This window comes from Mustela erminea, chromosome 13, assembly GCF_009829155.1.
Source record: "Mustela erminea isolate mMusErm1 chromosome 13, mMusErm1.Pri, whole genome shotgun sequence".
NCBI classification, from domain to species: Eukaryota; Metazoa; Chordata; class Mammalia; order Carnivora; family Mustelidae; genus Mustela; species Mustela erminea.
This window is the reverse complement of record NC_045626.1, coordinates 35,323,385-35,337,727: the sequence shown is the minus strand read 5'-3', so window position 1 is coordinate 35,337,727 and position 14,343 is coordinate 35,323,385. Positions and strand designations below refer to the sequence as shown.

General features: G+C 35.6%; 1 protein-coding gene across 5 annotated transcripts in view; it reads left to right on the top strand.

Annotated features, from left to right (window-relative positions):
* Positions 1 to 14,343, top strand: part of KIAA1328 (KIAA1328 ortholog) — a 320,199-nt gene that overhangs the window by 165,955 nt on the left and 139,901 nt on the right. The window lies entirely within an intron of this gene.

The window sequence follows — 14,343 nt, the reverse complement described above, 5'->3', positions numbered from 1 at the left end:
TTATGTGATACGCTTTTCTGCAATTTTCCTGTGTTGATAAAGGGATTTAAATTAATTTTGGCTCGGAGATAAATACGCTATTTTTAGCACAAAGAATGAGTCCTTTAAGCTTAAACTAGTTTTTAAAAACCAATTTGAAATGTATGAAGCGATTTTTTTGCAGTGTAGCGTTTCCTGGTTGAAGCGCTGCTCTTCCTTTCGTCCTTCCCCTGCTCCTCCCGCTCCCCTATGTTCCTCCCTGCTTCTCCAGGACCTCAACTCTCTCCCCATGCCCTTTCTCAGAGTGTGCCTTCAGAGAAGGCAGATTCTGTGTTTAGGGTCAGATTTGGGCTTATGAATGTTAGGAAGGTCTTATGTTAATGGCTGCTTCTGTTTTCCCAATAATGCTAACAAATCTTGTGACCCTGCCTTGTAAGCGTCTGATGGCACCATGTGCTTGGTGCTGCCTATTTACTTTCCTCTGAAAGCTGCTCTGTGAAGGAAAGCACACTTGGTCAGAGGGACTTCTGGAGAGCTCTAAAAGATAACGTTGTTTGTGACCATTAGGTAAAATGCCTTTCTTGTGCACTGAAGTAAGCTGATGTAGCAGACTTTCATAGCCAAGCCAGTAAGCATATATAATTATATTTCCAAGAAATGTAGTAAATCTCTGATGAATTTGCAACCATAGTGTACACTGGACACTTTGCCAACCTGAAAAAGTATTAACTGGGAGAGAAATTCTACACTGATTATAGGACTACTACTGTCTCAGTGAGGCAAGTTTTCTAGCACTTCTTGGGAAGAAGCATATTGCCCTGTCCTCCCTGTAAGAAAAAGTTTTTGTTCACAGATTAATCAAAAGCATGCTGACTGTGGTGTCATTTAAATCACTAGATGATTAGGATTTAGCTAATAAGCCTGACAGACTCTGGATGCTATCTATGGCTATTGAAGTTGTGCCCATCTTTCTAGGTGAGACTTGATTGGTGAAAATCTTTCACATACAATTCATTTGGACACATCGACCGTGTTGAACAGATGCTGACATCTTGGCATGCACAGATATTCCATACAATTTGAGTTGATTAGTTCTTGTTGAAACATGCAGAAACATGACGACTGTTGCCAACATGCCAGTCCATGCTCACAGGCACCTGCTCTTTCTGTTTGGAATCATTGCCTGGGCTGGTCTCCAGTTTCAGTGCCTGAGTCCACCCTCCTTCCCACATGAAAAATGCCATCACAGTTCAGGTTTATGTTGTTGTTTCCACACATACTTCTTCGAAGAGCCTTTTTCCCACTGTAGCATTTAGGGTAGTCTTCTGTGAGCAGGTCTTCTCCTAGTTTCTAGATTTAGCCTGGATTAAAGAGTTAATTTATTTTTGTGAGCTCTTTAGGCCATTTCAAGTAATAAAAAGCTTAAATAATCTTACTCATGACCTCAGCTAAAACTTGTCCAAAAATTATACAGTATACAATACCTCATAATGATTTTCAGACCCTAGTGAAACCATATAGTATAAATATTGTTGCAATAATTTTTCATTTCAGTTTTCATAATGACTCCCTCTTAGTGAAGAAAGCAACAACTTACGGGCCACTATTTGAAATGCTGGTATTTTCTGTTGTTGTAGTTACCTTTACCCCTTTCCACCTGTTTCCTACCAACTGTATTATTCACTCTTTGTATATTGTCAGAAGTATATAGGTTTTGTGCAGTAAATCTCTCCCCAAATCAAATTACTTTTCAGCCAATAGGCTCTAAAGGCCCATCTGAAACAAGATAAAATTGAAGTGTTAAAAACAAATAGCCTACATAGCAGAAATCTTGAGGCAAATAAGAGAATAGAAGGAATTCCTTTAGTGTCTATCGATTCATCCCAATTATTCTCAACAAATAACCCTATTTTTGTTGTCTTTATTTTGCTTTTACAAATAACCTTATAATTTATTTGCTTACTTGTTTGCTTCTTTCTATTAGAATATGGGTTTTCATTAGAGCAGACATTTTAAAATTTTTATTTTTTATTTTTTAAATTTCAGTGCTATTAGTCATATTAGTTTCAGTTGTACTACATAGTTATTCAATAATTATGTGCATTACTCAGTGCTCATCTTGATCAACATACAAATCCCTTTCACCTATTTCATCGCTGGTAACCACCAGTTTGTTCTCTATATCTGAGTCTGATTTTTCATTTGTCTTGTTTTTCCTTGTCCATTTGTTTTGTTTCTTAAGTTCCATATATGAGTGAAATCATATGGTATTTCTCTTTCCCTGACTGACTTCTTTCGCTTTTCATCATTCCTTTCAGTTCCATCCACGTTGTTGCAATGGTAAGATTTCATTCCTTTTTGTGGCTAAATAATATTCCAATGTGTGTGCCTGTGTGTGTGTGTGTGTGTATACACATACCATTTCTTCTTTATGCATTCATCTATTATTGATGGATACTTGAGTTCTTTCCATAATTTGGCTATTGTACATAATGCTGCAATTAGCATAGGGGTGCATATATCTTTTCAAATTAGTGTTTTTGTGTTCTTTGGAATAAATACCCAGTAGTGGAATTACTGGATCATAGGGTAATTCTATTTTTAATAATTTGAGGAATCTCCATACTGTTTTCCACAGTGGCTGCTCCAGTTTGCATTCCCATCAACAGTGAATGAAGGTTCCTTTACTCCTAATCCTCGCCATTCAGTATGTCATCTTTTTGTTTTGTTGATTGTTTCCTTTGCTGTGCAGAAGCTTCTTATTTTGATACAGTCTGAAGAGTTTGTTTTTGCTTTTGTTTCCCTTGCTTCAGAAGACTAGAAAAATGTTGCTATCACCAATGTCAGACAAATTCCTGCCTATGCTGTCTTCTGGGATTATTATGGTTTCAGGTCTCACATTTAGGTCTTTAATCCATTTTGAGTTTATTTTTGTGTAAAATATGTGGTAATATATGGTGTAAAAGAGTGGTCCAATTTTATGCTTTTGTATGTTGTTTTTCGGTTTTCCCAACATCATGTGTTGAAGAGACTATTTTTTTCCTATTGGAGATTGTTTCCTACTTTGTCAAAGACTAGCTGACCATATGGTTATGGGTTCATTTCTGGGTTTTGTCCTCGGTTCTTTTTATCTGTGTGTCTATTTTTGTGCCAGTATCGTACTGTCTTGATCGTTACAGCTTTGTAATAGAAGTTAAAGTCCAGAATTGCAGGGCCTCCAGCTTTGCTTTGCTTTGCTTTTTCAAGGTTGCTTTGGCTATTCTGGGTCTTTTTTTTTTTCCATAAAAATTTTAGGATTGTTTTTCTAGCTTTGTGAAAAATGCTGTTGATATTTTGATAGGGATTGTATTAAATTTGTAGATTGCTGTGGGTAGTATGGACTTTAATAATACTTGTTCTCCTGATCCATGAGCATGGAATATATTTCCATTTGATTGTATCATCTTTAGTTTCTTTCATCAGTGTCTTATGGTTTTTAGAGTACATGTATTTCACCTCTGTGGTTAAGTTTATTCCTAGATATTTTATTATTTTTGGTGCAATTATATATGGAATTGTTTTCGACAAGAGAAGGGATAAGAATGATCATATGGTTGTTATCCTTTCTCTTGTTTATGTTGATATGTGAATATTGAACCACACTTGCATCCCAGAAATGTATCTCACTTGATCGTGGTGAATGATTTTTTAATGTATTCTTGGATTCAGTTTGCTAGTATTTTGTTGAGGATTTTTGCATCATGTTCATCAGAGATAGCCTGTAGTTCTCGTTCTTCCTCTCTCTATTTATTTATTTATTGTGTGTCGGTGTGGTGTGTTTATCTAGTTTTGGTATCAGGGTAATGCTGGCCTCACAGAGTGAATTTGGAAGCTTTCCTTCCTCTTCTATTTTTTGTATTACTTTGAGAAGAATAGTATTAATTCCTCTTTAAATGTTTAGTAGAATTCAGCTGTGACACCTTCTAGTCCTGGATTTTTGTTCATTGGGCTGTTTTTTAATTTCTGATTCAACTTCATTACTGGTAATCAGTCTATAAAAATTTTCTATTTCTTCCTGGTTCTGTTTTGAGAGACTATATGTTCTTAGGAATTTATGCATTTCTTCTAGGTTGTCTAATTTATTGGCATGTAATTTTTATAATGTTCTCTTAGAGTCCTTTGTATTTCTGGGATGTTGCTTGTTATTTTTCCACTTTGATTTCTGGTTTTGTTTATTTGAGTCTGTACTTTTTTTTTCCCCCTTTATCAATTTTGTTGATCTTTTCAAAGATCCAGGTCCTGGTTTCATTGATCTGTTCTTTTTTTTTTTTTTTTTTAAGTTTCTATTTCATTTATTTCTACTCTGATCTTTATTATTTCCTCCTTCTACTGGTTTTGGATTTCATATGCTCTTCTAGCTCCTTTAGGTGTAAGGTTAGTGTGCTCATTTGAGATTTTTCTTGCTTTTTGAGATAGACCTCTATTGCTGTAAACCTCCCTCTCAGAATAGCTCTTGCTACATCCCAAAGATTTTGGACCACTGTGTTTTCATTTGTCTCCATGTATTTTTTGATTTCTTGTTTGATTTGTTGGTTGGCCCGTTAATTGTTTAATATGATTTAGCCTCTATGTGTTTGTGTTCTTTCCAGATTTTTTCTTACAGTTGATTTCTAGTCTCATAGTCTTGTGGCCAGAAAAGATGCATAATATATCTTCTATCTTTTTCCATTTGTTGAGGCTTGTTTTGTGGCCTAGTGTGTAATTTATTCTGGAGAATGTTCTATGTGCACTTGAAAAGAATGTGTATTCCACTGTTTGGGGATGGAATGTTCTAATATATCTGTTATGTCTAGCAGGTCCAATATGTCTTTCTTTTTTTTTTTTAATTTATTTATTTGACAGAGAGAGATTACAAGTAGGCAGAGAGGCAGGCAGAGAGAGAGAGAGGAGGAAGCAGGCTCCCTGCCGAGCAGAGAGCCCGATGCGGGACTCGATCCCAGGACCCTGAAATCATGACCTGAGCCGAAGGCAGCGGCTTAACCCACTGAGCCACCCAGGCGCCCCCAATATGTCTTTCAAAGCCACTGTTTCCATGTTAATTTTCTGTATGGATGATGTATCCATTGATACAAGTGGGATGTTAAAGTACCCTACCCTTATTGTATTACTGTCTGTTACTTTATGTTTCTTAATTGCTCCTTTATGTATTTGGGTGCTCCCATGTTGGGTGCATAAATATTTATAATTGTTGTGTCTCATTGGATTGTTCCCTTTATGGTTAGGTAGTGTTTTTCTCTTGTTATAATCCTTGTTTTAAAATTATTTTGTCCCATATAGGTATTGCTACCCTGGCTTTCTTTAACTGTCATTTGCATGATAGATGCTTTTCCATCCCTTCACTTTCAGTCTGCATATGTCTTTGGGTCTGAAATGAGGCTTTTACAGGAAGGATATAGTTAGGTCGTCCATTTTGTTACCTGTGTCTTTTGATTGAAGCATTTTTTCCACTTAGACTCAAAGTAATTATTAATAGATATGTACATATTACCATTTTGTTACTTGTTTTATAGTTCTCTGTTCCTTTCTTATCTTGCTTCTCTAACGGTTTGCTGGCTTTCTTTAGTAATGTGCTTGGATTCCTTTCTCTCTATTTTTTGCCTATTACTGGTTTTTTGTTTTTTGGTTTTTTTTCTCTTTCAAGCTTTAAAGAATATTTTGGGAGGTTTTTTCCTTCAAATTTTATTTTATTGATTTTCAGTGTTCCAAAATTCATTGTTTATGAACCACACCCAGTGCTCCATGCAATATGTGCCCTCCACAATACCCACCACTAGGCTTACCCTACACCCCACCTGTTACCCCCCCAAAACCCTCAATTTGTCTCTCAGAGTCCACAGTCTCTCATGGTTTGTCTCCCCCTCTGATTTCCCCCATCTCACTTCTCTCCATCTCCCAATGTCCTCTGTGTGGATTGTATTACTTGTTTTTGATCTGTTATTACCATTAGTTTATATATAATATCTTAGGTATATAGCAGTCTGTATTAAGTTGGTTGCTTAAGTTTGAACCCATTGTAGAAGCACAAAATTTTTACTACTCTCCTCCCCCCATTTTAGGTAAATGGTGTCATACTTTACATCCTTTTGCTTTGTGAATCCCTTGACCAGTTCTTGTAAACATACTTGATTTTACTGCTTTTGTGTTTCTTACCTTTCTTATTCTTGCTTATGGTCTTTCCACACGAAGAATCCCCTTTAACATTTCATGTAGGGCTGTCTCAATGGTAATGAATTCCTTTAACTTTTGTTTCTGTGGGGAACTGTTTATCTCTCCTATTCTGAATGATAGCCAGAATTAAGTATTTTCGATTAGAGTATTATCGGTTGCAGGTGTTTGTTTTTTTCAGGTTTCTGTTTTGTTTTGTTTTGCTTTCTTCAGTACTTTGAATATATTATGCCACTCACTCTTGGCTTGCAAAGTTTCTGTTGAAAAATCAGCTGAAAGCCTTGTACATAAATCTTTTCTTTTCTCTTTTAAAATTCTCTCTTCATCACTACTTTTGCCATTTTAATTAGTATGTGCCTTTGTGTAGACCTCTTGGATTTATTTTCATGGGGGCTCTCTGTGCCTCTTTGATCTGGATTTCTGCTTCCTTCGCCAGATTCAGGAAGTTTTCAACTATACTTTCTTCAAATATATTTTCTACCCCTTTTCTCTCTGTTTTTAGAATTTTTAGGATCCTTATAATGTGAATGTTCCTATAGTGCCCTGCAGTGCAATATCCCTTGTTCACCAGAACCTGGTACTTTAGGAGCATCTCCTATGTGTGTTATGTGCACCATGTTGTTGTGGCTGAGTACATTTGCCTTCAGTCTGCTCATCTGCAGTGGCTTTCTTTGTCTGTTGTGGACAGGGATTGGTTGCTGTGTTGTTAAGGGGCCAGGCTTGGGCTGCTTTGGGCATGGGTTGGTTCAGACCAGGAGTTTGCCAGAGCTGTGCTCACACCAAACTTCAGGATGCAGGTGGGCCTGCAGTCAGACCAGTTGTCTCCTCCCAGCCCTCTGTTAGGGCTCAGTTAAACTGGTATGTATATTTATCTTTACTCTCCCTGGGGTTGAAGTCACATCGGGGTGGTGGGTGGTTCTGGTTCCTGGGTGGTTCTGGTTCCTGTTGGGTCTGCTTTAACACTGCCATGCTTCTGGTACTGCCTGGCTAGACTACTGCTAAGGTTGTGTTGGATGAAGTGGATATGCAGGTGTGGGGTGCCCCGGATTAGCAGGGAGAGCATACTCTATATTCACTGACAATTCCATAGTAACTAGAATGGTACTTTATACAATACTTTATAATCTGCTTACTGCCTCTATGGATTTGCCTGTTGTAGACACTTTGTATAAATGGGATCACATAATAAATAGTCATTTGTATTTGTGTTTTTGTTTTTGTTTTTTTCTTTAGCATCATGTTGTTTTGAGGTCTTTATTTTGTTTTGTTTTGTTTTGTTTTGTTTTATAGATAGAGAGAAAGCACGTGAGCAGGGAGGAAAGGGGCAGAGAGAGAATCTTAAGCAGTCTCCACACGTGGTACACAGCCCCAAATGGGGCTTGATCTCACAACTCTGAGATCATGATCTGAGCCAAAGTCAAGAGTCAAAAGTTTAACCAACTTAGCTATCTAAGTGTCCCTTAGTGTCATTATTTTGAGGTCCATCCATATTGTAGCATGATCAATCGTTTGTTCCTTTTGCTGGCTGAATACTATTCCATTTTATAGATATGCCACTTTTTATTTCACAGTTCACCAGTTAATAGATACTTAGATGGTTTCTAGTTTGGGGTTTTAGGAATAATGATGCTGTAAACATTTGCATATAATTGTTTGTGTGGAGATATATTTTCATTTCTCTTGGATGCATACCTAGGAAAGAAATTGCTGGGTATTATGGTAATTTTATGTTTAATTTTTGAAGAAGTTGCTGAACATTTTCCAAAATGACCGAATCATTTTACATTTTCAACAGTAGTACATGGGAATTCTAGTTTCTCCAAATTATCGTTGTCTCTGTTTTTTATTATTGCCTTTTTAACAGGTGTGAAGTGCTTTCTCCTTTTAATTTTAAATGCTAATCACTTTAAGTTCCCTAATGATTAATGATGCTGAGCAGCTTTTCATGTGGTTATCATCAATTTATATTCTTCATTCATTAAATGTCTGTATCTTTTGCCCAGTTATTGACCCATTTTTAAATTGGGTTCTTTTTCTTCTTATTATTGAATTATAAGAGTTCTTTGTATACTCGGAATACAGGTTCCTGAATCAGAAGAATGATTTGCATATATTTTCTGCCAGTCTGTAGCTTATTTTTTATTTTTTAATGGTATCTTTTGAAGTGTAGAAGATACTAATTTAGATGAACTAAAATTCATCAGTATTTTTTATCAATTGTACTTTTCATACTATATCTGAAAAATCTTTATGTAACCCAAAAATCACAAAAACTTTCTTCTTGTTTTCCTCTAGGTGTTTTATAGAATTTTAGTAATTTTAGTTTTTACATTTAGTCTTTGATTTATCTTTTGTGTGATATAAATAAGGGTCTTAATTCCTTTTTTTCCCCCTTTGGCATGTGGATATCTAAGAATCCTAGCACCTTTTTTTGCTGCAAGAACTATCGTTACCCCCATTGAACAGTCCTGGCACTTAGTCAAATACCAGATGATCATGAATGTCTGGCTATATCTTTTTAAGTTTCTAAATCAAAAACTGTAAGTTCTCCAACTTTGTAGTTGTTTCTCGGAATTGTTTTGGTTATTGTGGGTCCCTTGAACTTTTATATAAATTTTAGGTTTGTCTTGTCACTTTCTCCAAAAAAGCCTGCTCAGATTTTGAGAGGGATTGCATTGAATCTTAGTCTAATGGGGGAGAATTGCCATTAATGAAACTGAATTCTTCAAATCGTTATCATGAAATGACCCTCTTCATTTCTAGTAATATATTTGGCTCAAAGTATCATATTAGTATAACTACTTCAGTTCTCTTATGTTTATTATTTGCATGGTGATTCTTTTTCCTTCTTTTTACTTTCAAGCTATTTAAGTATGAATCTAAAGTATGGCTGTATGGGACAGCATTGCTATTTTATCTAGTTTGACAATCTTTGCCTTTTAGTTGGAAAGGTTAATCCAGGGATGCCTTGGGTGGCTCAGTCGGTTAAATGTGTGCCTACAGCTCAAGTCGTGATCCCAGGGTCCTGGGATTAAGTTCCACATTGGGCTCCTTGCTCAGCAGGGAGCCTTCTTTTTCCTCTGCCTGCTGCTTCACCTGCTTTTGCTTTCTCTTTCTCAACAAATAAATAAAATCTTTTTTTTAAAAAAGGGATTAATCCATTTGCATTAAATGTAATTGTGATATTGGATTTTTGTTCCATTTTGCCCTTTAATTTTCTATATGTCTCTTATTGGACTTACAATAAGTGAGGAAAGTGAATTCTGCCAACTATGTAAGAGAGGACCCCTAGCCTCATTTCATGTTGGCCAACACTTTGATTTCAGCCTTGTAAGATCCTGAGCAATGGACCCAGTTACTGAAACCTGAGATAGTAAATTCATGTTGTTTTAAGTTTCTAAGTTTGTGATACATTGTTGCATAGCATTAGAAAACTAATATGTTACTTTTGTCAAGAGACTATTGATCACTTAAGTATGTGAGTCCATTTCTGGACTCTATCCTTTTCCATTTATCTCTTCCTCTAACTCTAATGCAGGGAAATAATGTCTTCATTATACAGCTTTATAATATTCTGAAATTAGACAATGTTAAGTCCTTTAACTGTACTTTGTCTTCAAAATTATTTTTGCTATTCTAGTCCATTGAATTTTCATATAGATTTCAGATTAAGCTTGTCAACTTCTACTGAAGAATATAATGGGATTTCATTGAAACTATAAATCAATTTGGTGGAAAATGACATCTTAGCCATATTGAGTCCTTTGATCCATGGTCACAGTATCTCTCCATATATTCAGGTCTTTTTCAATTTCTCTCAGTAGTACTTTTTAATTTTCATTGTACAGTTATGCACATATTTTGCTAAATTTATCTCATATTTCATGTTTGGGGATTCTATTGTAAATAGTATTTTTATTTCAATTTCTAATTTTTCTTTACTGATATAAAAAATACAAATCTTCTGGAACTTGTGATGGGATTTTGTCTCAATAAACCCATCATAAATTGAGAATATTTTAAGTCAAAAATGCATTTGATACACCTAACCTATCAAACATCATATCTTAGCCAAGCCAATGTGCTCAGAACACTTATATTAGCCTACAAGTAGGCAAATTTATCTAACACAAAACCTATTTTATAATCAAATGTTGACTATCTCATGTAGTTGATTGAATACTGTACTGAAAGTGACAAACACTATTGCTGTATGGGTACAGAATGATTGTAGGTATATCGGTTGTTTTCCCTCATTGTCATGTGGTTGGCTAAGAGTTGTGGCTTGCTGCCACTGCCCAGCATTATAAGAAAATATTTTACTGCATATCCCTAGCCCAGAAAAGCATTGAAATTCAAAATTTGAAGTACACTTTCTACTGAATGTATATCACTTTTCCACCATCCTGAGTCAAAAGAATCATGGATTGAATTATCATAAATTAGGAGCTGTCTGTATTGTCTTTATATCCTGTGACATTGCTAAACTTAATAAGTAGTTTTGATATTCCGAGTTCCTTATTTCTTTATTCCTATATATATGATCATGTTGTCATGTATAGAATGGCAGTTTTATAGCTCAGTTTCCAAATTTTGTGCCATTTATTTATTTATTTTCCTTATTGTACTGGCTAGGACCTCCAATATAATGCTGAAGAGATTTGCTGAGAGTGGACATCATTGTCTTTTTCCCAATTTCATATAGGATGCATTGAACCTTTCACCATTAAATCTGATGTTCAGGGGCGCCTAAGTGGTTCAGTCGGTTAAGCCGGCTGCCTTCAGCTCAGGTCATAATCCCAGGGTCCTGGGATTGAATTCTGCATCCCGGCTCCTTGCTCAGCAGGGAGCCTGCTTCTCCCTCTGCCTCTGTCTGCCTGTGCTCACTCGCTCTCTGACAAATAAGTAAATAAAGTCTTTATAAATCAATCAATCAATCAATCAGTCTGATGTTCATTACAGGTTTTGCATAAACACCCTAAATCCACTTGAGAAATCTTCCAATTTGTAATTTGCTGACTGGTTGTTGAGTTTTTGCCAAATGCTTATTTTGCTTCTATCAATGTGACCATATAATTATATTTTATTCTGGTAAGACAGTGCATTACACACATTGACATTCAATTGTTAGACAAACTTACTTTTCTGGGATAAACCCCATTTGGTCATTTTATATTTTTATAAATTTTTAGTAAAATTGTTACTTATTGCTGTGTTTAACTTGCTATACTATTTTATTAAGAATTTTTGCCCCCATGTTTATGAAGGTTATTGGTTTGTAGTTTTCTTAGAATATCTTCGGTTTTTATATCAGGGTAATGTTAGCATTTTATTACACATAAAATAAGTTGTAAGTACTCCTCTTTCATGAAAATATCTCTGTAGTTGGTACTATTTTTACTTAAGTGTTTTAGAGAATTCATCAGTGAAGCCATCTGAGCCTTAAGTTATCTTCATGGGAAATTTTTAATTAAAAATTCAATTTGTTTAATTGATATGAAGCTATTAATGTGTTCTCTTTTGTCTTGATCCATTTTGATAATTTGCATTTTTCAAGTAATTTGTTTATCTAGATTATTAAATTTATTAACATAAAGTATTTATAATATTTTTTATTGTCTTTCTAGTGACTAGGATATGTAATGGAGTCTCTTTTATTCTTGATGTTGACATTTTTTCTCCCTCAATTGAGCTAAAGTTTAATCTTTTCTAAGAATGTTTTTGTTTTCATTATTTCTCTATTTGTCTATGTTATACTTTATTCATTTCTGCCTTAATCTTTTTTATTTCTGTTATTATTTCTTTGGGTTTGGTATGCTTTCTTTTCTTATTTTTTTTTTAAGATTATTTATTTATTTATTTATTTGACAGACAGTGATCACAAGTAGGCAGAGAGGCAGGCAGAGAGAGAGGGAGAAGCAGGCTCACTGCTGAGCAGAGAGCCTGATATGGGGCTCGATCCCAGAACCCTGCGATCATGACCTGAGCCAAAGGCAGAGGTTAACCCACTGAGTCATCAAGCGCCCCTGGACCACATCTTCTTTATCCATTTGTCTGTTGGAGGGCATCTTGGTTCTTTCCACAGTTTGGCAACTGTGGCCATTGCTGTTATGAACATTGGGATAAAGGTAGCCCTTCATTTCACTACATCTGTATCTTGGGGTAAATACCCAGTAGTACAGTTGCAGGGTCATAGGGCAGCCCAGCAGGGAGTCTGCTTCTCCCTGCTCCTCTGCTCCTCCACCCCCACTTGTGCTCTCTCTCATGCTTTTAAATAAATAAATAAAATCTTTTTTTTTTTTTAAGATTTTATTTGTTTATTTGAGAGAGAGTGAGTCCATGCACACGAGCAGGGGGAGGAACAGAGAGGGAGAGAAGTGAAGGGGGAAAGAATCTCAAGCAGACTCCCCACAGAGTGGGGAGCTCGATCTCACAACCCTGAGATTATGACCTCAGTTGAAACCAAGAATAGGCACTTAACTGACTAAGCCACCCAGACACCCCTCAAGGTCTATTTCTAAACTGTTTTAGAGTGATTCTAGTTTAGCCTTTACTCTAGGGGTAATTTCTCCACGTGCCTAAGATGTGACCCTTTTGTAATCTATCTTGAATGTTCATCGTATTCAATGAAACCTCTCTTCTGTGGCTTGTATGACCTCCCTGTCTTAAACTTTCTGAGTTGTTCTTTTTGGAGCTTTCCTGTAATTCTTCCTACCCTGGAGTTCCTCATAAGCTTTCATCCTTATATGTATTCATCCTTATGTCCGTATATGTACAGCCAAAGAACCAAGGAGACCCTTTTGGTGTCATCCCTTGGATACTTAGTCCTTCAGATTCTACCTATTTCAGCCTCCTTCAACTCCAGTCTCTGACTTCTTGACTCAGTTGAGAATGTTGGACTCTATTTGTGTTCTTCCTCCTGTCTGCTACCATTCAGACGTTACCTTCACACAGAAAGTTTATGTTATTGTAAGATTTACTGTATTTTCTTCTTTGCTTTCAGATGTCACAATCTCTGCTACCGCTTTTCCTACATTTTGTCAGTTTTTCTTTAAGATTGGGACTTAATTTTTGATACTCTTACTCCCTCAGGACTAAAAGCAAAATCTGTCAGACTCATTTTTTTGGTCACATTCATTTTTAATAAATGTTTTCAGAAGGCAACTGAATTACTTTTAATTGAAAGTCTTATTATTCTCTCTTTGAAAGTAAGATGCTTGTTTTGTCTGTTGAGCATGTTGGATTTTGGCTTTTGGCTGTTGAGCATGTTTTGTCCTGTTTTCAGCAGTCATACCATTATGTGCTCTAGGTGTGGTTTTCTTTATATTTAATCTCCTTTGGATTCATACTACTTCTTAAATTTGTGCCTTCATAACAGTTTTGAAAAATTTTTTATCTCTTCAGATATTACTTCTTTCTTATTCCCTCTTTTCCCTTCTTCTAGTATTGTATTTATTTTAGGCTTTTTTCTCATGTTGCACACATTCTTTTATACATTTCCATCCTTTTGTATCCATGTCTTCAAATTGGTCTAGATATTTTCTTCTGGCTTTTATTCCAATTCACTAATTGTCCCCTCAGATATATCTAACCTGCTATTAAGTTTTTAACTCTATGTATTATATTTTCAGTCCTAAAATTTCCGTTTCATTTTTCTTCTAGTTTATAGTTCTCTGCAGTATTCTCCATGATATTTAATTTCTTAGTTGTAAATAATAGTTACTTTGAAGTCCATATTTGATAATGCCAACATAAATCTCTTGTGGTTCTATTTCTTTTGTCTTTTTTTCTCTTGTAAATTTGTTATTTTTATCTTTTTGTATCCTTCGTTATTTTTTATTGAATGTCAGACAGCATCTCTGAAAATATTATTTATAATATATGTCTCTAGTGTTATCCTTCTCCAGTGAGAATTTGCTTTTTCTTCTTGTAGGCAGTTAGCCTTGATTCAAATTACCTTAACCCAGTCTGGGACTGAGTAGATTTTGAAGTTCAACTTCAGTATGTGCATGGGCTTTTCTATTTCTATTTTATTTTTACTACTAGCTTTTCAGGGTCTCAATGGAAAGCCTGGGTTTTTTGACAGGACCTCTTTCTTGGCAGGTTCTGAAATCCAAATTTTGTTTCCAGTCCTGTGAGACTGCTTACAGCTCTTCTCAG